Source organism: Scardinius erythrophthalmus (assembly GCF_964197995.2).
Source record: "Scardinius erythrophthalmus genome assembly, chromosome: 2".
Taxonomy (NCBI): Eukaryota; Metazoa; Chordata; class Actinopteri; order Cypriniformes; family Leuciscidae; genus Scardinius; species Scardinius erythrophthalmus.
The window spans coordinates 30,143,420-30,171,398 of record NC_138222.1 but is presented as its reverse complement, the minus strand read 5'-3'; positions in this window follow the sequence as shown (position 1 = coordinate 30,171,398).

Sequence of the window (27,979 nt, the reverse complement as noted above, 5' to 3'; positions counted from 1 at the left end):
TTGGAAAAACGTGGAGGCAAGACGTTGGGTTCATTAGACAAGTCAGTCTGCCACACATCAAACAGGCCATAGTGGTCTGTCTGATCCCTCTTTTTATTTCCCATCTCAGAGTGGTGGATGCTGGGAAGGGACAGAGAGAGTGGGAATGAGAACAGAGAGTAAAAGAGAGAGACAGAGAGAGGGACAAAGAGTAGTGCTGGCACTTTGCAACAGGAGAGATGAATGACTTTTTACCTCAGAACACCAAGGCCTTAATGAAACCTCCAGAGGCTAAACAATGGCATCTCTGAGACAGAGAGATACACAGAGCACTGCACACATACTCACATAGATGCATGGGCATGCATGGGCTGCAAAGTCCACCGCGCAATTATCCAGCACCGTAATGTACAAAAATTATGACCACACAGCAAGTGCATCGCATATTCATCTCAAACAGAAACTGGCAGAGATGCACACCATATCACTCTTTGTGCTTACATACACACTTATATAGGCAAACACAAACACACAAAGGAGGGCAGAAATTCTTCTCTTGAAACCTATGGAGAGGCCAAAAAAAAAAAAACAGGTCACACAAACTTCCATAATTATTTGACATCTCAAAATAGCTTGTATGCTCTCTACCACCCAAAACCAAGTACTACAGACTCATTGCCTCAATATGTCACAGCAAAGATGCAAGCATCTTATATTTCAGAAATATGTATTTCTCATATTTCAGAACTTAAACGGTTAGTAAATGGCCACCCTCATGTCTTTCCAAACCTACATGACTTTCTTCTGTGGAACACAAATAAGATATTTTGAAGAATGTTTTATGATTTAACAAATTTTATGAATTAATCCATATGACCCGACTGGCACTTTCAACTTTGATTACTTTGCTTAGATTTCAGTCTGTTCATCAAAGACTGGAACAACTTCAATTTGTATTCCACAGAAGAAAAAGTCATGCAGGTTTTAAATGGCGTGGGTGAGTAAATTATGACAAATTTAATTTATGTGTGAACTATCCCTTTAAGAGACCACTTATTTACAGGAATATAGCCTCCACTATATTCCACACACAAAAAAAGAAAAGAGCACTGTTTTGATAAAACAAACACTTCTACCTTCACTTCCATGAAAGAGAACAACACTCTGTAAAGATGCCTGGCGGCCATCTTGCTGCCAATATTTCATTTCGTGCCCATTTTCTCCACATTTTTGTCTTGATTTCTTTGTTTTTGGCGGAGGCTAAGGGTGGGTGAAAACCCATTGGCTCGGACTGCTTCAGCCATCTGGGGACATAACTCAAATGGGCCTCCACTATCGGCTGGCCAGCCGACTCATAAGGCCGTTATAAAGAAAGAGCAGGGGACACAAACAGAGACATCAATCTTCCCTGATCAGCAGAAGATAGAAAGAGAATGAGAGCCCCCAAAAATGGAGAAACAAACTGAATGACAATATAGAGGCGCTGGATCAAGTGTAGGGCCAGCCAAAGTCCAGGTCTATCGACCTGTACTTAGCTGTACTTTTGTTAAACTGTGTTTTTTGGGTTGTGAGAGTGTGAGAATGTGTGATGTGTTTATTTTGGGTTCAAATAATTAGAGAAACAGAGTATAGAGATGTTCAATATGATGTACTGCCAGTTGTTTATTTGATAAAATATTAAATATTTTATAGATAGATAGATAGATAGATAGATAGATAGATAGATAGATAGATAGATAGATAGATAGATAGATAGATAGATAGATAGATAGATAGATAGATAGATAGATAGATAGATAGATAGATAGATAGATAGATAATTTTATATTATTGATCACATCATGAAGCACTAGCTTGAAGAAACTGCCTAAGGCAAAATGATTGTTTGCTTATGTGTTTTACTAAAATAATTAGGAAGAGATATTTTCACCAGCAGTAGAAAAGAAGCAATCTAAACAAGGCAGTCAATCACCGTCAATGACTTATCGACATGAGCAGCATTTCAGCAGAGACACCACATTCCTGCCGCTCCTTTCACTTCTCTGTCCCTCTCTCTAATTCTCTCAATGAATGCATGAAGGCAAGTCCAGGTTATCATTCCTTGTCTTTCTCCCTTCATTCTTCTCCCCGTTTCTCCATCATTCTCAATTAATGTGGAGGATGCACTCAGCTTAAATGTTCTCTCCTGCATCTGTGAATATGGAAACCCTGTTCCCTGAGACATTTAAGCGAGATATCACACGTATAGTATCACATCCACAAATTAGTTGTTTCAGACGAGGCTCTATCTTAATGCTGCATGTAGAAATATTGTAGAACTAACTTCCCTAAAGTAACAATACAATTATGCACTTTTTGGGGGGGCAGGTTATTTAGATATTATTTACACCTCCAAAGCTGCAACTTAACTTAATTACATTCATTTTCCTATGGTTGGTCAAGTTTGACAGTGAACAGCCAAGGATTGACATATTTTTCTTTGCATTATTGTGCATTATTGCATTATATAAAAAAAGTCACCAAGGTTTGAGCTTCTCAAACCGGTGATTAACCATTTTAATCAAAATAAACAAATAAATAAACGTCAAAAATGACAAAAAAGCTTATGTGGTATAATGGAGGACAAATAGAGACTCCTGCTTTTCAGATTTTTTTTTTTCTTCTGAGAAAAAGGTCCAACTATAGTAATCTCAAACAATAAGACAATATCTATTCGATTTCACAAAGTATCTCAACAATGTCAGTCTGTAAGTATAAAAGCCAGAGATTTCACTATGAACTAAAATTTCCTAAACTCTTTAAAGACCAAATTGTCTGTGTTACTACCCATGCTCGTTTTACAGCTCTATATAGGCTACTCGTGTCTTCAATGGTCTTATTTTGGTCTGTTTTTAGGAGGAATATCCAAGATGAAGATGATACTGAGAACTACATTAAGTCTCCATGAGCTATGAAAACAACTTATGAGCAATAACATTTCACTTTCACAATAAATTAAAGAAAATGCTGCTTTTAGTTCACCTTATAATTTAGAGAACTTGATGACTCCTTAAGTTTACTCAAAGAAAAAGAAAATAGCCTATAGCATGATGATGTGACATTTAAAAAAATGACAACAGCAAGTAAACAAGCACATCAATTTGAATGCATGTGGGAGGAAACTGCAGTTAGCCACTAGCTGCCAAGACATTTCAAGAATGTATATATTTGCAGATGTAAACTCTAAGCCTTAATCAGAGAAAGTTTCTCACTGCGTGCTGTGTGCCTGCCACAACAAAGTGCTATCAGATGGCAATGCATTCTTGGTGAAGTGAAGGTGTAGTACGAGATGATTGACAAACAGAGGTCTACAAGGCAATGGAGAGCGCGCCGCGACTTTACCATTTATGATCCGCCAGCAGACATCAAACGGCATGCCTGGCTTTTATTGACAACCAAGATGCAGGATGTCAAATGTTTACCATTACTTTCAAGTGCTACATCAGAAGCTTTTCTTCTAGCTGTTTTTCAAACCACTGAAGCCATTTTTCCTTCTCTCACTCTTTTTCTCTCGCCCACTCCCCCTTTCCTCTGATGAAGAGGCTGATTAAAGTTATGTAAGTGTCACCTGCCTCACAGGTCTATGTTTTCACTAGAGCAAGGACGCCAAATTAAGCACATCTAAATGCTAATGTTTGAATGACTGGAGAAAAAGAAAGAGAAAAGAAGACGGGGGAAAAAAATCACATTTTCTTCACAACAAATTCTTCTTTCCCCTCCTTTTGGTTAAATTGAGCATTCCCTGATGATTTTAATAGGTTCTGATTAACTGCCATCACAAAACCTAGAAAGCGTCGGTCCAAATAATCCTCTAAGCGGGGACAAATGCTATGAAATGTTTTACAGGCCTTTCATTTGAATACAAAAATGGGAGATGTGTTATTCTTTGTTGGAATTTGATCAATGGTGTGATAGAGAAATTATATATTTGAGTGTCTATGTAAAAAGTTTGAGCACACATGCTTCTCACACACTAATATGCTCAGAAAGTCAAAGCAGCGGATATCCGCAGATACGTTTTAAAATCCTGTAGGCAAATGAGAGTTGAACACATGAAATGGCGTTTGTCCTATAATGCGTCACTTCTATGTGGACACTCAAATGTGCTGTTGATCTGGTGTGATTTTGGCGGGCGACGGGAGGGAAGGAAAGGGAAGGGAAGGCAAGGGAGGGAAGGACTGGAAACAAAGACTTACATTCTGCGAATCAACCATCAGCGTGCTGTAAATGTGAGACTGCATGATGGAGAACGAGGCCGAGAGAGATGATAGAGAGCGCCATCTGTTGGTACTTTGCGATATTGACTGGAAAGAGGTACTGTGGCTTTTTTCATTTGAAACATGAAGAAAATATGACGTGAATACTTTTTGAGAAATCTCTGTTAGCAGCTATACACCTTTAATTGTCTTTGTGTATTTCTCCTTATTGACATTACAAAACATAGGCCTAATTATAAGCAGCAAAATACCCGCACTCACAAACACATTCTTCTTTTTAGGCAATAAGGTTGCTGGGCATGGATCAGGAAGAGCACTCTGTAGGGTTAAAGTCAGCATTAAATGTTATCAAGTCATTTGTCAGTGATGTAGACTCAAAAGCGATGCATAAACCTCTCGTTAAGTATTTTACAATGCACTGGAATTCTTTTTTTTTGTGTGGATTTTTTTATTTATTTTTATCCCATCTTCTATCAACACATGACAAATACATAGGCTATGTCAAATATGACAGATAATGGTCAATATTAAAACTAATACATTTTGTTACAAACTAATGTCTTATGTTAAGACATACGTTTACAGCGTATTCCCTTACAGTACACTGAAGTACCCTTTCATTTCATTTGAATTAATTTAAAGTACATTTTAAATACTTTTATTATAATGTGTTCTCTCTTTGGGCATTTCCACACACACACACACACACACACACACACACACACACACACACACACACACACACACACACACACACACACACACACACACACACACACACACACACACACACACACACACACACACACACACACACACACACAAAGCCCATATGATGGAATATCAACATCACTACAAACATAATGCAGAGAGAAAAATGGAATTGGACACTACATTTAAACACCAGGTTTTTAGATCAACACGGGATATTTATTTAGATACATTTCATATTTAGCCTATATTTATATTTGTCATATTTACATATCAGGATACATATTATATGTTCATGCATAAAATAAAAATAAAACAATACAATTAAAAACCAAATTCATATTCTATTTTTCACCTGCATGTGATAAATCGGATAGCCGCACCTATCCTATTGTCTGTAAGTTTTTTTTTTTTTTTTGTACTATTAAACAAATTACCTTTAGTTAAGTTCAACGAAAATCCTCATTCTCAGAAAAATTGATACACACAAGCAGCATCAGTACAAATCCAACAATGCTTTGTAGCCTGTCCACTCACCCCAATTAAAACCAAGGTTTAGGTGCCCTTTAAAAATATATTTTCATGACAAATTAAGTCTCACCAAAAAGATAAAAAATTAAATGGGGAAACTGTCTTTTTTCCGAATCCAGTCATTACTAATCTGGAACCTAATTACTAGCAGGGCAGATTTTCCTCTCTGATTTTCTCCAGCCAATTAATTTATATTATTTTCAGGATGACATTCAGTCCTGTGCCCCTTTTGTCTTTCTTTTGCCGCTCACACCCACACACTCCTATCATTCAGCCTCCAGTATCCTATAACTCTCTCACACACACACACACACATACTTCTCATATGCTGGTGTCAGGCACTGACCAACACCTTAGAATAATGCCTCATAGTTATGCCTCCACAAAATGTTTTTTTTTTTTTTTTTTTTATAAATCTGTACGACTCACCCACACATAACAAATTCATTAAAATGCTGCACAGACAATCGTACTGTTTCTCCAGAGCTCCAGCATTAATGGTAGGACCGCAGCCTTGCGTCACCATATTTTCTCCATATCCTCTCATCTCTGCACTGCTAATGCCTGCTAGTCCTCCTGGATAACCAGTTAAGCAATGTCGGTAATTAAGTGCTAATTAAACTTAAAGCCTGTAGTTAGGCAGTGCCCTACATATTGCCTTTGCTATAGTGTAATTACACACAGTGCTATTTTAAAGCCCGCTAGAGACTGGCTGAATTGAAGTGGTATATACACCACAGTGGCGGTAAGGAGTGAGGGTCAGGATGTGTGGTCAGGTATGCAACCTCAGGGGTCAAAGGTTAGAATAAGATTGGCCTCAAATAAGCCTCTGAGGTTTAGTCTTTTAAGGCCCTTCATGAATTCATCTCTGTCTATGATGTATCGGCTTTCATCAGTGCTTTGTCAGACTAACAGTGATCAATGAAATCATGCTGAAATAGTGCTCATTTTTTTTAAAGGAAAAGAACATTGTCCTTATGATTCTGTCCTTCCTATTAAATTATAATTAATGAAATTGAATGCGCTAATCATTCATAAGTGCATGGGGGAAAATGTGCATGGAAAAAATACATATTAACCTAAAAATGTGTTTACATCAAAAGCCTTTACTAACATTACTGAAACAAATTAAATAGGTTAAATCACACTAACAAAACTGAATTTAGTTAGATTGGGTAGTTTCTTAAAGGGATAGTTCACCCAAAAATTAGAATGCTGTCATCATTTACTCAACCTCTTGTTCTTCCAAACTTGTATGTCTTTGTTTTAGACATATTGAAAAATGTTTAATTTTATATTTCACAAAATATCTTCAATAACACTTGACAATAAGGTTGCATGTTAACATTAGTTAACACGAACTAAGACTGAAAATAATGTTCCAAAGCATTTATTATTAATGTTAATGATTAGTTCATGTTAATTTCAACATTTACTAAAATCAAAAGTTGTATCTGATACCCGAGCTAACGTGAAATAACAATGAACAGCTCTAGCGTTAGCAAAGATAAAAAAAAAAAAAATACTGCAACAAATGTATTGGTCATCGTCAGTGTTAGTTACCTTATTGTAAAGTGTTACCATCTTCTTTTATGTTCCACAGAAGAAAGTCATACAGGTTTGGAATGATATGAGGGTGAGTAAATGATGTCAGGATTTTCATTTTTGGGTGAACTGTCCCTTGTTAAAACTGCATAAAAAACTGCGTTTCTCACAGGTTCGTGTTTAAAGTCTGTGCAGAGAGAATGGTGTCGTCTTAGCGGCCCCTAATTTAATAACAAATGATCGTTGCGACGGAAGCGAATCAATCAAAACTAACTTTAGCTGGAAAATAACTTTAACAACCGCTATAAAGCCAAAACAATCTTACCTTAAATTATACGTTTATCTCTGTAAAGCTGCTTTGAAACAATCTACATTGTTAAAAGCGCTATATAAGTGAAGATGACTTGACTTGACTTTTGCTGGTCACTGCTTTTTTTTACGGTAGGGCTCAGTGAGATCTATTAATGCTAGTATTGTTGATAATGTTAGTAATTTTAGAGAGGCGATGTCAAATTAAGGTAATCACAGCATCTGAAAACCCTGGACAGAGGGGTCATCGGTTCAGTTAGAGGTCGTGTTGGCCTAGTCCAGCTCTTAATGTAATCATGTTGCACTCCTTTTCCATGTGCATTAAAGGTTTAGGGTTACAGTGAATGGCAGTTTTGTGGTGGTGACTCTGGCTAATGGACTTTAACACAAAAAGCAGAGAAACAAGGTCACTGCCTACATGTACAACCACAAAGATCCAGCTGCCTCAAAATGTGCAATTTCCTCCTGACATTATCTGGCAACACATATAGCAAAATCCTGAATTAAATGTGTTCAATCCTGCTCCTAAAGATCTACCTTCCTGCTGAGTTTAATTCCAGTTTTGCATCTCCATTTGCACTTATGTGCATTGTGCAATCATTTGTCATATGGTTGTGCGCCTGGGATTTTCAAAGTGAAATATGCTTTGTGAAGTTTAAATATTTACAGACAGCACAGGTATGTTCAACGCCTTTTAGTGTCACATCAGAGGTTGATGCAGGACAGGTCTGTGCTTTATGATGTTATATGGAGGACTAGTTCCTGATCATTTGACAAACATCAAGAGTGCGTTTGCTGAATCTCCTCTCCACTGGACACCCGAAATAACTTCGGTTCATGTGGCGATGATACTTATGGTTTGTTTGATTCCTTCCGCCAGAGAGACGTTAAGCAAAGGACGAAGTAGCACTGAAAATATTTACGGCAAATCATGAGCGACAGTCAGCGTTACTCATTAAGACGTATTAGCGGTGATTTCAGCCTAGCTGACGCACGCTTCGCCTTCTCCAGCCCAAATGAGAGCAGAAGCTCTGACAGCAACATCGGTGTCTCTTCAAGACATTCAAGCACTGAGCAAAAATTCAATATGAGAGGGAAAAAAATAACAGCAGAGAGGGGGATTGTGTTTTTCTCCTTCATTCCCAGATAACAGAATTTCAGGGTGACAAACTTCAAGTGCAACACTCTGCCTCAGGGTGAGTTAATTACATTAATTTTCCCTGACACTCTCACAAAATAAAGAAATAGAGAAAATAACCCAACAAGATAGACACTGGAAAACAACATTTTATGTGCCTTTTTTTCTTTTATTTATTTATTTTGTCAGCAATGATGAAATTAGTACAGAAGGCTCTCTCTGCCTATAATCAATCATTACTTTCAGTAGGTGCCAGAAAGCACCAACTGAAACCATATTTTCTTCACTTGTGGACTTTGAGATTGCGTGCTGCCCTTGTCCATAAATATATCTGGCCTTGACAACCCACAGGATTGGCTTTGAGATTTTACAGAGTAAACATCTGTTTGTGTGGGCCCTGAGACACGCTGGGCTCCTTACCCAAAACAGCAGTGCCTGTTTAAAGTCAATAAAGCAGCAGGGCTCTATAGAAGTACAAGATCCACTCGAAGAGCAGACACTATACAAGAAAGCAAAACATTATGTTTGACTGTATTTGACTATATATATATATATAATAAACAGAATTTTAAAATCTCAAATCTTATTGATGTTGATAATAAACAGCAAAGTGCATCTAACGGTTGCATATCTGTTATGGAGTACAAAGGCCGCGTCGTTTTGGACAACCAGGCGTCTATTTAACCGACAGATTTATCACTGAGAAAACACTGACACCTTGACTTGTGTCATAATTCCTGTTTTACAAGCCAATATCTTCACACATTATTTCGCTACATTAGGTGAATATTGCACTTAAAACTCCACCATTTAATTACATCCACCAGTCTAATAAACACATTTTATAGAGGCCATAAATCACAAAAACAAAAACACACGGAATGTTGTTAATGTAACATATTTTATCATAAAGTGTAATCTATAAAGATCAGGTTTGTACAAAAAAAAGTGCTCAGCTTTGTGAATAGCTTAAGTAAATGTAATAAATGTCAAGAATGTTGTGTATAAATCGTAGTTGCTGCATGTTGTTAGCTTGATACATTATAGGCCATAATTTGCTATAAATAAATGTTTATTAGCTTGCCAGACTTGTTTTGATGTGTTAATGATATGTCTTTAAGGTGATTCACAAGAAATGCTCAATTAACGCACAACTTTCTGCACATTGTCCCGGTCAGAGTCCCCAGCATTGATTATAAGAAAAGCTGTGCTTTTTACAAAAGTCCTTATTTGTGAGTACTGCATGTAAAAGTGAGACATAATTGAGTTGATTTATATTCAGCTTTGTCACACCTGACAGTTAATTCAAGTCGATTCAAAATGCTTTTACTCTGTACAAAGGATACAGAACCATTCAAAATGTCTTAGGCTAAACATCCCTCCACTAAAAGCCCAAGACCTTTGGGGGTCTAAAAAAACCAATGAGCACTTTGTGTTCATGTCAGCAGATCCCTGGTCAGTTTAAGTGCTTTTCTCCCATATTGATTAAGATTACAGGAGGCCCTACACCAAAACCTGGTCCAAGATCGGTCGTTAGAGGCCAACTGTGGCCAGAGCCCTGTGGCTGTATGGCATATGGTTACAATTTGTCACTAACACGCTTTCAGTTGAACCCAGGCTTGGGTCAGCCAGCAAACCCGCTGGCTACACACTCCCTTAAGCTCCATATTAATGACTGCTGAGGAACAGAAAGTGCTAAGTATAATTCCATGAATGCAAGTATTATTACAGACACCTGTGCAGAGACTCAGCGCTATTTATTCCTTCATTCATTCCTTTATTTATTTAATTTCGTCCTACACAGTTCCGATCAATAAGTAATTCATTTTACCACCTAAAGAAATATATGGCGTTTATGCCTGAACAAGCAAATTAAACTGTAACATGGCTATGTAACTATGAGAATGAGGCACTTAAGATGGAAATAAATACATAAAAAGCTGAGAATGTATTCATTTTCTTTCTTTTTCTTTACCATGGAATGTGATGTCATTATTTGTCGTAGAGGTAATTTGACTGAAAATCAAAGATATATAAAATACATTTACACTCTTGGGAAACAAAGGTTCAGTGGGGTTCTATATAGAATCCTATGGTTCTTGACTCAATTTCAAAGAAGCATTTACCGGTATGTCAAAAAGGTTCTATATAAGGAGAAATGTCCTAAAGGGATAATTCACCCAAAAATGAAAATTATGTTATCCTTTACTTACCCTAATGTTGTTCCAAAACTGTATGAGTTTCTTTCTTCTGCTGATAACAAAAGAAGATATTCTGGGCCACATTCACTTCCATAGAGGGAAAAAATGCAATGGAAGTCAATGTTTGGTTACAACATTCTTCAAAATAGTTTATTTTGTGTTCAGCAAAAGAAATAAATTCATACAGGTTTGGAACATCTTGAGGGTGAGTAAATGATGACAGAATTTTCATTTCTGGGTGAACTATCCATTTAAAAGTTTGCATAATACTTTCCTGTTTAATGGGTTATTTCATATGTCTATGAGCTGTTTATTTGATAAAATTTGATTAAAATTCAAACAAAATTAATTTAAATTAAATCCATAAAGTGATGGGAACCCGTATATCGGGTTACTTGTTTGAAGATATTTTGGCCCCATTGACGTCCATAGTATAGAGAAAAAAATAAAAATACTGGACGTCAATGTGGTCCATCAACTGTTTGGTTACTGAAATTCTTCAAAATATCTTCTTTTGTGTTCAGTAGAAGAAGAAAAAAATCATACTGGTTTGGAACAACTTGAGGCCGAATAAATGATGACAAAATGTTCACTACCTATCCCTTTAAATGATTGCATAATGCTTTCGTGTTTAATGGGTTATTTCCTATTTTCTAGTGATAAAGCATATTTATAAACTGTTTCATTTATAAAAAATGAATGATGGGAAATGTTAGGGTTACTTGTTTATATGTATGCATAATTCACTATTATTACTATAGAATGTGCATAGTGTGTGTCACCTTAAAATAAAGTGTTACCTGCATATCCTACAGTATATCCATATCCTATAAGAGACAGAGTAAAAGCAAAGTAGAGACAATCCAAACACACTTGTTATAGTCGCTATAGAGAAGGAAATCTTACAGGGGGCTGAATAATAGAGTCAGAGGGACCAGCGGCAAACTGAAAATGTTTTCTCAACCAAGACCAGTGCGCAAACCGACATTTCCCCAACTGACTGGGACATATTTTAGACTGCAGGTATGGGAGAGAAAAAAAAAATGAGAAAGGGAGGGGGTATGGTTTGATGTTTTGTTTGTTCTCCAAGGCAAAATGGAAGACATACATTGTCCCTTATTGCCTAAAGACTCACAATGCAATTCTAGCCCTCAGTGGTCACAGGGGGAGTATGCTACAGGAGTCACATGGTCAGATGGATCACATCAATTTACCAGGGGAAAAACAGAAAATAAGAGAACCCCTAAAAAAGAGAAAACAATATAGCTTTGTCTTCTTTTGACCTCTCGTGGCACACAAATACTATGTGTTATTGTGCGAGTAACGCACAGCTAAATACAGAGGTGTTCTTGTGTTTGGACCAAAGGGGAGATAAATGAATCCCTATCTAGGTTTTTCATGGCTGGACAGACAGGAAAATCATGTACTCGTAGACCTATATCGCCACCCACTGGACACTTTCAAAATTACTGCTTCAGTCAGTGAAGTGAGCTTTTATTTCATTTAGAGGTGCTCAAATCACTCCTACTCTACTTTTTAAACGATCTTGACTTCTCGACTTCAAGAATGTTATTTCTTTTGTTTGAATCTGAAGGATTCTGAAGAATCTGTGACGGTGAGTGGCAGAGAGAGCAGCCCTCAGCGAGAAGTGTGGATTTTGTGGTGATGTGATGATGGTGGCAGGGTGACAGAAGAGGAGATGGGCACTACTGTTGTTGTAGTTTTGAACATGACATGAACAGCAGTTGAGTGATGCGATGTTTTGTCAGTTGGGATGGAGTGAGTGATACCATGAGACAGAGTTTGGATAACTTTCTCCTTAGGGGACGCAAATAACAGATTCACACATAATTTCACAAACTGAAAAAAATCTTAAGCATTTCTCTCACATTCGTATACAGATTAGTAAATAAAGGCAATATTTTAAAGTCTCTAAAATTAGAGTTATGGCTTTCATCGGTATTACAAGTGTAGATGCACTTGCTGGGCTTTCTTAGAACAAATAATAAAATACCCACCAGCAGTACTTCTATTAATTAATATGTGTTCTGAGATGCTGAATTTATTTGGTAGAATAAACATTTTCCATACAAGTGAAATGTTTATACTAACTGCATATTTTTGTTATGTGTTTGTTCATTTTTGAGTATATGATGCTGCCAAAATGTACAGTACATGCCGTTTACTTTAGGTGACTGAACTTCTAGTAATGTCGACTTAATGTTTTTAGTGGGTAAATTAAAAATTGTGTGACATACAAATACAATGTTTTTCATTCACAAGTATTTGAGGGATGCTTTATAAAAGAAAACAAGTAGGTTTAAAAGACATTAAATGGTCATGCACAAATACTAATTTCCCACCCAGTATGATATAGGGATTCTATGCATTCTGTTTTTAAAACAAGAGATTTTATCATTCGAATAAAAATTGTTAAACTGACAAATCTTTGACTTGGATCATGTGACATTTACATATTTATTGTTTGTTTGTTGTTCAGATGTATAAATTTCATGTTACTGTACTGACTTTTTTTTGTGTGCAAGCCATTTTCAAAAAATGTTGAGTAGAGTGAGTAAATTGGGATTTAGCTGAATAAACATTTTATGTTCGTTTGACATAAAAAATAAATGAAATAAATGGTTGTCTGTAAAATGAAGTTCTGACATCATTTTGTTTGTGTTAAGTAGACATTCAGTAACTTGGTAAATTGATGTCATATAAAATAATACATTTCTCTGATATGACAGATTTCTATATGCTGTAAAAACAGGTTATTTGGTTTGTGTGATTAAAAAACGTAATGTTGACTGACAGAAGTTTTCAGTCAGATAAGTGTCACATGGCACATTTAATTTGTGTCGAGTAGCCTGTACTCAAAACGTTATCGTACTGGACTAAACTAGTAGTGAGTGAGGTGAAACAATGGTAAAGGCATCAGATGTGGCAGAGATTTTGTCAGCCAAATCCCTTTGACCTAAAATATTAATTTGAAGTACCCCTTGAGAGTTTAACTTCATTTTTACTTTAATAATTTAATTACACATTCATACTGATGTTGGACAATGGTCACGACATGCAGGTAAACAAAATATTTATTTTATTTTGGTTGTTACTTTAAAATAATTTATTTTAGTTTTACATTTCATGATTTTTTTTTTTTTTTTGAAATATAATAATTACTTGGTCCCACACAAAACCCTATCTGCCTTCAAGGTGAATGTAATGGATAGATTTCTCGAGGTAATGTATATACCTCAATAGACATTGTACTGAATGATTCATGCTCTATGGTTTTATGATATTGATTTAGAAGGTATACCATGCACTTCAAAGAATAACATGGTATTATTATGGTATTAACATTATACCATGTGCAAAAAAAATGTGAGAATCAACTGTCCATCACCTTCACTACATTAGGAAAAATACAACACCACATCACAAAATATCTAGCCTTCGGACTGGTGTTGTTGAGATATTAGAGAAATGAAACCGATTGTTGTGTTATAATAATGTCATCCTCACACGATACATCCGTCTCAGAGCTCTGTTTGGACAGAGAGGATAATAAGGAGGTTATGGGAACCCTAATCGCTGTTTCCCTCTCAATCACACTCTCAGCCTGGAAAAACCCCCACAGAAATAGAGAGAAAAAAGTTATGAAATAATAGCTTAAACTGAAGAATTGCTTTAATACTTCAATAGAAATAACATAATTCCAACATTTTCAAAGGAGCAGGCGGCCTTGCTTCGGGCTAACGCGTAATGTGTGAGTGAAAGTATATCGCGTGTCACTCTGCATTAGAGAAGTGAGCCTGTGTGCCTTTGAATGAGAGGCAGCTGGGGTAATAGGAAGTGCAGATATTAGAGCTAATGAAATCACAAAGAGCAAGACAGATGTGCCATTTGACCAAGTGCTGCGGTGCCGGGGCGGGGCGTTACATTTGCCCACAACACTCAGACAAGAAGGCTCAAGCCCTGATACTGTAGCAACCCGTATGCCGCTCCATTTAAATGCATAATGCACAGCGAATGACCTGTGTGTTTATTTACTGTAGCTCGGTCCGGATAGATTGTGTCGCTCCACGTACCTCTTACACCCCAGCCCCCCCCCCCCCCCCCCCCCCCCCCCACGCCATTTCAAAACATTTAATCATACATCAACGCTATTTCTTTGCTCCATCACAGCTCTACGGTGAATTTGGCCAGGAGCTGCAAGAACAACTTGCATTTCCTCGCACGTCATCCAGCAAACACAACTGTCACATTTAGGCTGCCGTCAATATCTACTCCCCAGCATGCATGTCATCTGGAAAACATACAGAGGAGTCAGACAAATAAACACAACAACCTGGAGTCATTCGAAAGGATTTGTGGTTGGAGGATTGTGGGGGGGCTGCGCAGTGCCACATCTGACCTGTGGCAATAAGTGCGTTAGTCATCTATGATTCATGTCAAAACATACTTAATGTATCAAAGATATGAAACACTTTGACAGCTGCTACGGAGAACAGAGGACTGAAATGGTTTTCAAACAAAACAAGCTGTTTTCCTCCCCCACTTCCTCCCCTCGCACAATAGCTTGCACCGGTGGACTTATGTCCATAAACAGTTTATGATGAAATGCCGTAGCACTTAATTAAAACAATAAATCCAAAGTGTGCATTAGTGGCCCCCTCCTCTCGCCTCACTGACCTCAGCTGTGTCCATTCTGGAACCGTGCATCACCGGGGCCGGGTGAGTCTGGAGACCAAATCTTATTCCGTGTGCCCTGAAATGATGCCACAAATGTGTTGTTATTACTCTCTTGCTTTCTCTCTCTTTTGCAGATAATTTAATTCATATTTCACTAGTAGCACAAGGGATATGTGGCAGAGGCCTAATCACACAAACACACACACACACACACGCACACGCACACAATAGAACAAAGGGTTGCTGTTTGGAAAGCAGACTAAATTCTCTTTGGATGTGATGCACTGGGTATTTATCCATTTAGTACCGCATTATGGAAAGCTATTTTAGATTGCCTAAAAGGGTGCATATTCTTCATGATTTTGCTGTTAACTGTAAATTGCAAAGTTTACCTGAACTTTGTGGCAAATTCTGCAAAATTGCTGATCTGCTCACAGGCAGAATAACACTCTGGTCTCAGCTTGAATGTTGGTGCATCACACCCGTTGAAAATCACAGTTAACTTATAAACCTGAGAAATGAACCTGTGAACCAATGCATGTGATTTTATTATTTTTATGCTGCCCTTTTTCTAAACCCATATATTGTGTCCAGTACTTTTTGTGTACTTGAAATGGATGTATTTGTATCTGTATATTTTGTCCTAATCTACTGTCCTATTTGAACAGAATGCTAAAAGTTTTTATTTATTTTTATGATTCCTTTAAATGTTCTGAACTGTGGCTCACTGCGTTACATTTCATATCCATCCAAGCATAATTATAAAGCAACTTTTGACTTTGAATTCTGTCTGTGAAAACGTCACGTCCATTTTTGCCAAAGCACAAGCTGATTTCTGTAAGTACAGTAGGTAGTGAATATCACATCTTTTTTCAAGTCTACAGTATATTGTCTATTATGACAAACAGCAAATCTGTCATTTAATCAGTCAAACAGTGAACAGTAAAAATCCTCCATGCAGTCGTTTTCTTCTGATTCACCAGACAACCTATTATGAAGTAATTTTCTTAACAACATGAATCATTATTCTTTTTCTGCTGCAGGCTTTAATCCACTACAGTTTTAACACCTGTTATTATTTCCAACAGGTGAATTCCTTTTCCCTGGCACAAAGAAAAATGACAGATATCTGAGCAGTGTAACTGTGCATCTCGATGTCATCATATGCAGTGTGCATATACTGCAGTTCTTTTTTAAACCTTTCTTTTCTTTTTGCTTCTAACTTAAACTTGTATTTATCTATAAAATATGCTAATTGCTTAAACTATTTATTTAATATATTTTATTTAACATACAATTATTTTTCCTTGCATCTACAGTAAATGGTAGTATCAGGAACTCAGTGACTCTTTCTGTAAGTTGTTACGCTGACAAGTGACTGTCCCTATAAGTAGGAGTCATTAAAACATTAGTTCAAAACACTTGCTGTATCCGAAATTGCATTCTGTTTTATTATGTCCTACATTTGAATAAGAACTTCCTGTTAAAAAAGTATGCTCTATATAGTATGTGTAGTATGAAATATGGTTTTGTAAACAATGGGTGCCCAAGCACAAATGTGTCCACACTTCTATTGGCTAAAAAAGATTTTATTGGTTGGTCTATTTAGTACACCTACACACTTGACTCATGATGTCATCTTAACTATGTAAATGCTACTATAATTGCCTTTTAAATTTTTACTTATAAATGGCAAATATACAAAGATATAGATTGTGTATATGGAATTAAATCTTTCTCATTCTTTAACTGCTCAACATACTAACAATAAGCTTTCATTTCACGTCCTTCATTTGGCTTATTTTTTTAAGGATGCATCAAGTGTATCCTTCACGTCCTTTAATCACCCACAATCCTTTGTACATATTTCAATTTATGAAAAAAAATATTATCAGAAAATGAGGCACTGAGCTCATCCAATCACAATCACATAATGCTAAACTGTGCATAATGTAAAACATTGGGGGACCACAGATGATTGTCACTGCCTGTACTTCATTAAAGGAGAACTCGGCAACTCTAGCGAACTCTAGTCACTTCTTCGCTGATTTTCCCTTTTGTTGTCGCATGTTTTCCCCACGAGCTCCCCCTACAGCTGTGGGGGGGCGTATATTTCACAACACGGTCGTAAAAAACTCACTTGCGGCGGCCTCCTCCCCCTCTCTACACTCTCAGAAAAAAAGGTACAAAAGCTGTCGCTGGGACAGTACCCTTCAAAAGGGTACTAATATGTACCATTTAGGTACTAATATGTACACTTTTGGTACCAATATGTACCTTTGAGGGACTTATATGCACTCTTTAGGTACAAAAGTGAAAAAGAAAAAAAGGTACAAAAGCTGTCGCTGGGACAGTACCCTTCAAAAGGGTACTAATATGTACCATTTAGGTACTAATATGTACACTTTTGGTACCAATATGTACCTTTGAGGGACTTATATGCACTCTTTAGGTACAAAAGTGTACCTTTTGAAAAGGTGCCGCCACAGTGACAGCTTTTGTACCTTTTTTTCTGAGAGTGTACCGCTGCTCATGTGCGTTTGTTTTGATCGGAGCAAGCCAACTGTATCGTGTGGAGCTATGTCTTCCGAGGTGGGTAATCTGGTAATACATCATACATGCATTTGTGTTTATGTCGAATTGCCGTAAAGCAATTCGTGTTTCGCGCTCGTTCTCGTTCTCGCTTCTCACGAGACTTCCAATTTCTATCTTGCCGGGACGGTAGTACCCAAGTTGCAAGGTTGGTTTTCCGCCTGGGAACGCTGGGGGGAGCGGGGAAAGTCACCAATATCACCAGAACAGGTTGTTTAACCATCCAAATGATTTCTAGACAGTTTTATTAAGTTAAAAAAGTTACCAAGTTCTCCTTTAACAGAAAATCAGGTAATATAAAGTATTTTTCAAATTATAATTGTAACAGTTTTTTTTGTGCCGTGACTGCGGGGGCGGAAACATTTGCATTACGCAGCCATGTGCACTTACTAGACCAGTTCATTCTAGCGCCTACTGCTGAGAAGCCTACAAGCCTCCAACGGACTGGACTAGGAAGGGCGCAGCCTCACTAGGATTCAGGCTTCCGTTTGAGAAGCATTCTGTAAGTGCATATGAAGTGTGCCATTTAGGACAGGCCTACATAATGCATAGTATGTGTATAGTGCATAGTTCATCATTTGGGACACAACTTAAATCATTCAGGAACAAAACACAGGTACTGTATGCAATGGTTTTACATGGCTTTGTTTGGAACAATTTTTATTGGTGGAGCTTTTTTAATAGAAGAGATGATGTCATCTTAACTACGTAAATACTACTATAATTGCCTTTTAAAATTGTAACTTATAATGGTTAATAAACAAAGATATAGATTATGTATATGAAACTAAATATTTCTTTATATTACTTTAACTGTTTAGCATGCTAATGTAACCAGGTTGAAATGATATCTTTACTTTTACGGTTGAAATGTCACCAAATCCTGATGAACATTGTTTTCTATATGTTTAAGATCTGTTTTATTGCCAATATGTATGCCTGAGTGTTGTATTCAGACCATGGTGTAAATACCAGGGGCCGGTTTCACAAAGCTATTTTAGACCGGTCTATAGTGTTAGACAAGTCTAAAATTTGCTCATAGACTAGTCTAATGCAAGTTAGACTGTTTCACAAAAATAAAGACTGACTTATGTTAGACCAAAAAAATTAGACACCTTACCCCCATGCTAACTTAGGTCTAAGACTCTATGTTACCTTGGCAACCAGCAGTAACAATCAGTTACATTACAAACTGCCAAAAGAAAAGTGAAAATGGCTCATAATTTAAAAATTTCTTCTTGTTACTACATTCCCAAGTAAAATGTCCTTGTTAGGGCCGTTACATAGTCAGTGCGAGCAACGATCGACGTGCTCCCTTTCATACGCAAGCGTCACGGGCGATGCGTGAAATGCAATACACCGTGACTGCTCAAACAGGGGGTAGTAGAGTCATAGTGAAGTCATAGCTTTGAATGCCCGTCTATTTCGCTTCAAACGCTCGCTTTATATGCGCGTCCTATTCGCGAATGGATTTAAAATGTTCAAGCGTCGAACTAGACGCGACAGACGCGAATTTGACGCTCTATTCGCGTTTGGTGTGAACACTGCATAATAACAGGCTGCGTCAAGATTGCAATGCTGGAATGTGTGTGTGTGTGTGTGTGTGTGTGTGTGTGTGTGTGTGTGTGTGTGTGTGTGTGTGTGTGTGTGTCAGAGAGAGAGATAGGCACGGGCGCGATCGAACAGTGGAAACATAAAAACATACTCTGTCATTTATACTCCTCCAAGAAACACATATTTTCTGCTGGGGTAAACTGCACTGAGCGGTTGAATGCGCTTACTCGATCCGCCATGTTTTTTGTTTTGAAAAGTGTCTTATTTTACCCAGAATGCATTGCAGTGTAGTCCTACTTAAGATAGTCAGAGTCTTAAGTGCTTTGTGCAACGGTCTGATTTAGATGTCTATCTGTAGTCTGACTATCTACTATATCTAAGCCATAGTCAAAGTCTATCTTTGTGAAACCGGCCCCTGTACTTTCACTTTAAGAGGTCGCAGGCCCAAGTAAAGTTAAACATGTTTCCACGTGCTAGTCTACAGGGTTTTCTGTATGTTTATCTGCTAACAGAAGCTTGAGATCTGTGTGCCGTGTGGAGGAGACTGCATGTAACAGAGCCTTATGTATATGTTTGTTGATTTGTACAGAGACAAATCCACCATTCTGCCTTCAATAAAAGAGCAACCAGCAGTTGGTCGTGGTCCGGGTCCTTTCTTCACTCAATACAACAAGAACACAACGCAGAACATACAAGAGTTAATGGACGTGCATCCAATCTAACATAAAACTGTTAAAGACAAAGCGCGCCCGTTACAATGGTGCCGTGACTCTTCAAGGATTGGTCTGAAGATCGACGTCAGCTCGTTCGCCGTGGGAAGCTGCATTCACTCGCCTTTTACCATGGTCAGGTATTCCCTTGGACTGCAACCTGATGTTTATTTTTTTGTCTTCTTCAATATAACAGCATTTAAGAGAGCGCTTTACTGATGTGCAATTGATTGCTGATTGATGTGATTATCTAGATCTGTTTTTTTTTTTGGTGCTCTTCTGGTTTAAGATTTTATTTTATTGGCTACTTTTTTTATTATTCTCATTTTTTTTCTGTGTATGGAGTGACTGAAATATGGCAGAGGGTTACACATATTTTGTTGAGGATGAAGTTAACAATGCTGAGCGTGACTCTATCGAGGACCAGTTTGGTGTGGGGAGGGGTTTGTTCTTTCGACCCTTAGAGTCCAGGACACCAGGGCCTAGTGTCACAGCGTTACACACTCCACAGCTTACCTCTACACGTTATGTAGATCGTGCCATGCCAAGCCAAGTCGAGCAGAATCCAGATTTAGGCTCACTCATTACACAGTTAGCTGAGAAGCTAGGTGAGTCCATTACAGCTAAGCTACAATATGACAGGTGCACACACAACACCAGTACTCCTGTACAGCCATCAGAGATGACATTGCTTAATGTCAAGGTTGTCATGCAGTCAGATGTAAGAGAGCCTCCTATATTCAGGGGTGATAGCTCAGAAAAATTCACAGTTCATGAGTGGGAAAATCTTATGACTCTGTATTTAAAGAAGCGAGCTATTCCAGTTCATGAGCATTCACAGGAAGTCCTGGCAAAGCTAATGGGCAAAGCGGGGGATGTGGTGAGGATAAAGCTGCGTAACAACACATCTATTGACCATGCTGCAAATCCCCATTTGATTTTTGATATCTTGAAACAACACTTTAGCGAACTGACTTACTCAAGCATGCCTTTAGCAGATTTCTACAATACATTGCCCATGCCAGGTGAAGATGCTATGGAATATTGGATAAGGCTAAACAAAACAGTTGATGTAGCGGATGAGTATCTGAAAAGGCAAGGCCAAAGCATTGATGACCCAGGCCATGAAGTCAGTATGATGTTTATCAAACACTGCCCAGACCAGTCTCTTGCAAGTGTTTTCAAGTTCAAGTCTGCTGAGAAATGGTCGGCATGTGAGATCCAAGAGAGGCTTGATGAGCACATGCAGGGACAGAAAGCTCAAGCTGCAACTGTTAGGCCACTTAAGCCGAACACAGTAGAGCACAAAGTCCATTCCCAGTGTCATGTGCCTATGGCTGATGATACACCAGCCCCAAACACCACTGTACCGTCGGTGCCATCTCCGGTGCCCATGACTACGGCGAGTGTTGACAATGTCTGCATGAGGAGTTTGGTGAACTTGTTAGACCGACTGGTTACACAGCATACACAAGTGCCAGCTAACCTCAGAGCTCAAGCTGCAGTGCCTCACTCTTCTCAAAGGGTGTGCACGGTTTGTAGGGCTTCTGATCATTCCACATTGTCTCACTGCAGGCGAGAGAACAGGTGTTTAAAGTGCTTATCGCCTGGTCACTGGAAGAGGGACTGCCCTGATCAGACCAACCAGCGCCGCTCTCAACATGCCAACAGCGCTGGTGGACAGGACCAACAGTTAAACTAGAAAACCCACAGCCTGGGAGGGGCGGTGTGGGTATTGTGGATAAATCCCTCTCTGAAACTCATGACCCAGCTCGCTTATATGAGGACTGCTGTGCCAAAGCACCTAAGGGGACCCGAATAGTCATTCAAGTCACACAGTAAATCGAAGCATTCAGTGAGTTGTTTTATGCTACTGCCCTTGTCAATCAAAGTGTGCAGCTTAAAGGCATGTTGGACTCTGGCTCTATGGCATATAGCATCAGCGAACATGCGGTAGAGAAACTCAGCTCTGCTGGTGTTTTGCCTGAGAAGCAGCACCCTGAAGAAAATATCGTTTTGATTGGCTGTGGTGGTCTGCAGACTCGACCGAAGGGTTTTTATGATTTGGAGATGCAGATTTATGGCGCTCACTGTGTTGTACCTACCTTGGTTGTGCCTGGTCAGCATGATGATCTCATCTTGGGCTCAAATGTCATCAAACACGTGATTCGTGTTCTGAAGGGTGATAATGACTATTGGAGCATGGCTTCCAGACCTGAGCATCAGTCTGATCCCAATGTTGAACAGGTCTTGTCGATGTTCACCAATGTCGAGCGCTGGAGAGGGAGTGAGTTTCCTGACAAAATAGGCACTGTCAAGCTCACCCAAGCAGTGATACTTCTACCCAGGCATGAACACTTGGTTTGGGGTAGACTCCCTGCTAGTGTGCCGATGTCACCTGGAAGCACCGTTGTCGTGGAGCCAATCAACTCCAAAGCCATGCCACGAGGTGTTCTAGTGGGCCGTCTTGTCACACCTCTCTGGGGTGATAGATGGGTGCCAATGACAGTTGTTAACCCATCTGACAAAGCTGTCACACTGAAGAGAAATTGCAAATTGGCTGATGTGTTTCCATGCTTGGCGATCGAGGATCTAGCTGCTTCTCAGGGTTTACATGTGGCTTCAGAGAAACAAGCAGACGAAGACAACTTACAACCTGACATTGAGATACAGCAATATAATACAGAGAAACAAGTACATGACATACTGCAACAGCAACCTGACACATCGCCCAGTGTCTATTTAGCTGATCAGCTGGCCAAAAGCCTGTCAGAGTTGGGCCTAAGTGATGTTGACATAGACGCATGTCAACTCACACAGCTATTAACTGAATATCAGGACATCTTCTCCAAGCACTCATTGGACTGTGGTGAGGTCAAGGGATACACACACCGCATTCATCTCACCGACGATCGCCCTTTTCGCTTGCCGTACAGGAGAGTCCCTCCTGCCCACTATCAGAAGTTGAGGCAGGTTCTCAATGATATGGAGGAAAAGGGGATTATCAGGAAGTCCTCAAGCGAGTATGCTTCGCCACTGGTGATGGTGTGGAAGAAAGACGGTGGGTTGCGGATTTGCACTGATTTCAGGTGGCTGAATGCCCGAACCTTAAAGGACGCCCATCCCTTGCCACATCAGTCTGACTGTCTGGCTGCTCTTGGTGGCAGTTGCCTCTTTAGTACGATGGACCTCACTTCTGGCTTCTTTAATATCCCAATGCATGAAGATGACAAGAAGTACACAGCTTTCACAATCCCCCTTGGACTGCATGAATATAATCGCATGCCACAGGGACTGTGTAAAAGTCCAGCATCCTTCATGAGGATGATGATTGGGATCTTTGGGGACATGAACTTCACAAAACTCCTGTGTTATCTTGACGATCTTCTTGTCTTTGCATCGTCAGAGGATGAGGCCCTGTCCAGACTCCGCACAGTATTCCAGAGGTTGCGAGAGAATAACTTGAGACTGGATCCGAAGAAGTGCTATCTGCTTCGGGAACAAGTCGGATTCCTTGGACATGTCATTAATGGTGAGGGTGTGGCCGTCGATCCTGCCAAAGTGTATGTCATCACCAAGATGACAGTACAAGACCTCATGGAGGAAGATGAGTGCACGCCTTCTCTCCGGAGAATCAAATCTTTCCTTGGCATGGTATTTTACTACCAGCATTTCATCCAAAACTGTTCCTCCATTGCAAAGCCCTTGTTCGCACTTACGGCTGGACAGAAGAGACAGGGACGGTCAGCTAGAGATAAGAAGCCTCTAGGTGCCTATCGCAAGCTTACCCCTGCAGACTGGTCGGTGGAATGTGGAACCGCTTTTGACCGGTTGAAGACCATGCTGTTGGAATGTGTTGTGCTGGCCCATCCGAACTTTGACGAGCCATTTATTTTGTCAGTCGATGCTTCATTGGACGGACTTGGAGCAGTGCTCTCTCAAGTGCCACGAGGAGAGTCCAAGGCCAGACCAGTTGCCTTTGCAAGCAAGACTCTCAGTGCGGCACAACGGAAGTATCCAGCTCACAGACTGGAGTTCATGGCTCTGAAGTGGAGTGTCTGTGAAAAGTTCAGCCACTGGCTAAAAGGCCGTAGCTTCACAGTGTGGACTGATAATAATCCACTGACTTACCTTCTAACAAAGCCAAAGCTTGACGCATGTGAAATCCGCTGGGTCTCTAAGCTTGCGTCTTACTCCTTTGATCTCAAACACCTGCCCGGGAAAAGGAATGTGGTGGCTGATGCCTTGAGTCGCGATCTCTTGGCAAAGCCCATTTGTCAGAGTCTGCTGAAGGAACCATATCCTACCCTGATTCAAGAAGCAAATGGGGTAGAAGAGGAGTCTGTGCAGGATGCTTTCAGGGTCAGCTGCCAGTCTCAAAGCTACAGATCAGAGGACCATCCAACATTCAAGGTGGTGTGTGATTCAGCCGAGATCAGAGCTCTTTGTCAGGCACACTATGATTGGATTGATGCAGCGGAATCCAGGGCACTCTATCTGGCCCAACACGTCCAACAGCTGTCGATTGGTCAGGATGTTACGCCCATGTTCTCCGCTCAGGAGCTGCAGCTGAGTAAAGAGCAAGACCCCAGCATCTCTAAGGTGTTACCTTTCGTTGCAGCCAGGAAGCGACCATCTAGGCGGGAAAGGCATGGCGCTGATTCGAAGGTCCTCAGATTGTTCAAGCAATGGGACAAGTTGGAAGTCCGTGACGGGATGTTGTATCGGGTAACGAGAGATCCTGTGTCCAAGCAGAGAAGATCTCAATATGTGCTGCCTCTGAGTCTAAGGGAAAAGGCATTGTTGGGCATACACAATCTGGCAGGTCATCAAGGTCAGGACCGTACTCTCTCACTTGCAAGGCAGCGATTTTACTGGCCTGATATGGAGAGGGATGTGAGGGCACATGTCAGATGCTGTCAGAGATGTGTGTTTGGGAAGTTGCCAGAACCTGCTGCTCGTGCACCCCTAGAAAGCATCAAGAGCTCTGCCCCGATGGAGTTAGTGTGCATGGATTTTTGGTCGGCAGAGGACAGTAAGCAGCGTTCTGTGGATGTCCTAGTGGTCACCGACCACTTCACCAAACTTGCCCATGCATTCCCTTGTGCCAATCAGACGGCAAAGCAAGTCGCCAAAAAGCTCTGGGACAATGTGTTCTGTGTTTATGGTTTCCCTGAGAGACTACATTCCGATCAGGGCACCAATTTCGAGAGCAACTTGATTGCAGAGCTCCTTCGTCTGGCCAGTGTTGCAAAATCTCATACGACAGCCTACCACCCCATGGGCAATGGGGGAACAGAGCGTTTTAATCGCATTTTGGGTAATATGCTCCGTACCCTTCCCCTTAAGGAAAAACACCAGTGGCCACAACAAATTCAGACCCTCACGTTTGCCTATAACGCCACCATTCATGAGACTACGGGTTACGCTCCCTTCTTCTTGATGTTTGGGCGTGTACCTAGATTGCCGGTGGATATTCTGTTTAAGCAGGTTTTTAACGACCCAAGGGTTGTTGACTATGACTCATATGCCAAGTCCCTGCTTTCTTGTCTCAAAAGTGCTATGGAAATCACCCAGAAACATTCTTCCGCTGAGCAACAGCACCAGGCCCAGCAATATAACAAACGTGTCAAGGGTACCTACCTCTTTGTGGGAGATCGTGTTTTGGTAGCAAATAAGGGAGAACGAGGGAAGAGGAAGTTGGCTGACAAATGGGAGGATGGAGTGTACACAGTTGTTGGTGCAAATCCCAATATCCATGTCTACAAAATACAGGATGCAGAGTGACACACAAGAGTTGTGCACAGAAATCTTTTGTTGGAAGTCAACTTCTTACCACTCTCTGGGATGGATGAGAGCCAGGATACCCATGCAAATGATCAGTCTTTGGCCAGCGAGGAGTCTGATCAGGAAGACTGTGACTGTGGTGATGATACAGCCTCAGTGTCTGGGTTATTGACTCAAGATGACAGTGCACAGAACCTGTCAAATTCCAGAGATGGTGAGAGTCTTGCAGTTTTGTCACCTGAAGTCCCACCTGAATCTGAGTCAGCTGATTCAGAAGAGCTGGACCAGCCTAGTCCAGTACACAGTCCTGTTGGTGCCATTGCTGATTACCCAACCATTTCACTTGCACCACGATCAGATATTTCACACTCACCACATGCTGACGCATTGGTTCACACTGACCCGCACACACACACCGCAGCTGATGGTCATGTTAGAACACGTGCAGGGAGAGTAGTGAAATCAGTGAACAGACTAATAGAATCCTTGGTTCAGAAACCATTTCTGAGGGGTTCAAACATTTTGCTTGGGAGCCGTTCCCAATCTCTCTTTGTTTTGCAGAGATGAGTCTTGTTATATGTTGGTAATTGTTACGTTCCCAATTGGTATTTTCTAGGGGCAAAAGGGAAGTAACCTTTTAAAGCTAAAGTTAACAGATCTGTGTCCAAGCACACAATACACAACGTAAGATTTACAATACATTTCTTTACAAGAAACAAGTGATTACATAAATACAGTGAAAGAATCCTAAATATACAACTCCAAAAGAAAAAAAAGAAATAAAGCTTTTCCTTCAGGAGCGGGTAAAGCCAAAACAACAAACAAAAGATCACTACCTGATAGAAGGAAAATCTAATTAACCCTACAACAATAAGCAAATAAACAACAGAACTGTTACCTTACTTCCTAACTAACAAAAACAGGAGAAAATGAGAAAAGAAAATGGCGCCCACTCCCTACTGCTCCAACACTCAATAATGGGCAAGCAATTCAAAGCTGTACACTACAGCCACAAGACATTTAAGTTGACCTTGGTTTAAGCTTAACACCTCAAAGCTGCCACTACAGCCATATCAACACATTTAAGCTTAACATACACCAACAAGAGCAACACTCTGAGTCTGGTAACACCAACAGTCTCAGGCTCTTGGGAGAAGAAATCTCTCACAGTCCCTCTCTCCGGCTTTGCTTAAATACTGGACCCTCTTGCCATTGATGAGGAACAGCTGGTAGGTCCCATCACCTAGATTAGGACAGGGAGGAGCACAAGAAATTGGACAAAACATACAACAAAACTACAACTCCCAGCAGGCCATTGGGTCCATTGGCAGCACACACTCTCAATAAATCTATAAATGACACTTACACATTATAAAACACAAATGCATACGTCCTGGGACGTAACAGTAATGTTATTATAATATATGTTATAGTTTTTTTTGGACTGTGTTATGACCATTGATACTTGTGAATGTCTGTGGGATACGTACGTTTTTTTGGGCCAAGTGTTGTGTGGCGTAACAGGCGTCGCATTGAGCTAAGGGGATTCAGAGACCTGATCAACCTCTTTCTTCCCTGAACCTTGTATGTGAGGTGACTTCTAAGTTGACTGTAGACTAGGTCTATTTTTTTTTTTTTCATTTGGGCCAGATTGTGTCAGTAGCAGACGTATTATGTGTTCCTTACAGTCCAGAGACTCCACGTTATCAGGATGTTAGTGAATTTCAGGAAGGGTGAATGTAACCAGGTTAAAATGATATCTTTACTTTTACGGTTGAAATGTCACCAAATCCTGATGAACATTGTTTTCTATATGTTTAAGATCTGTTTTATTGCCAATATTTATGCCAGAGTGTTGTATTCAGATCATGGTGTTAATACCTGTACTTTCACTTTAAGAGGTCGCAGGCCTTGTGTCTCATTTATGCGCTTCTTTCAGTCTGCGCTAGGCCAGCTGAGAGGAGGTAA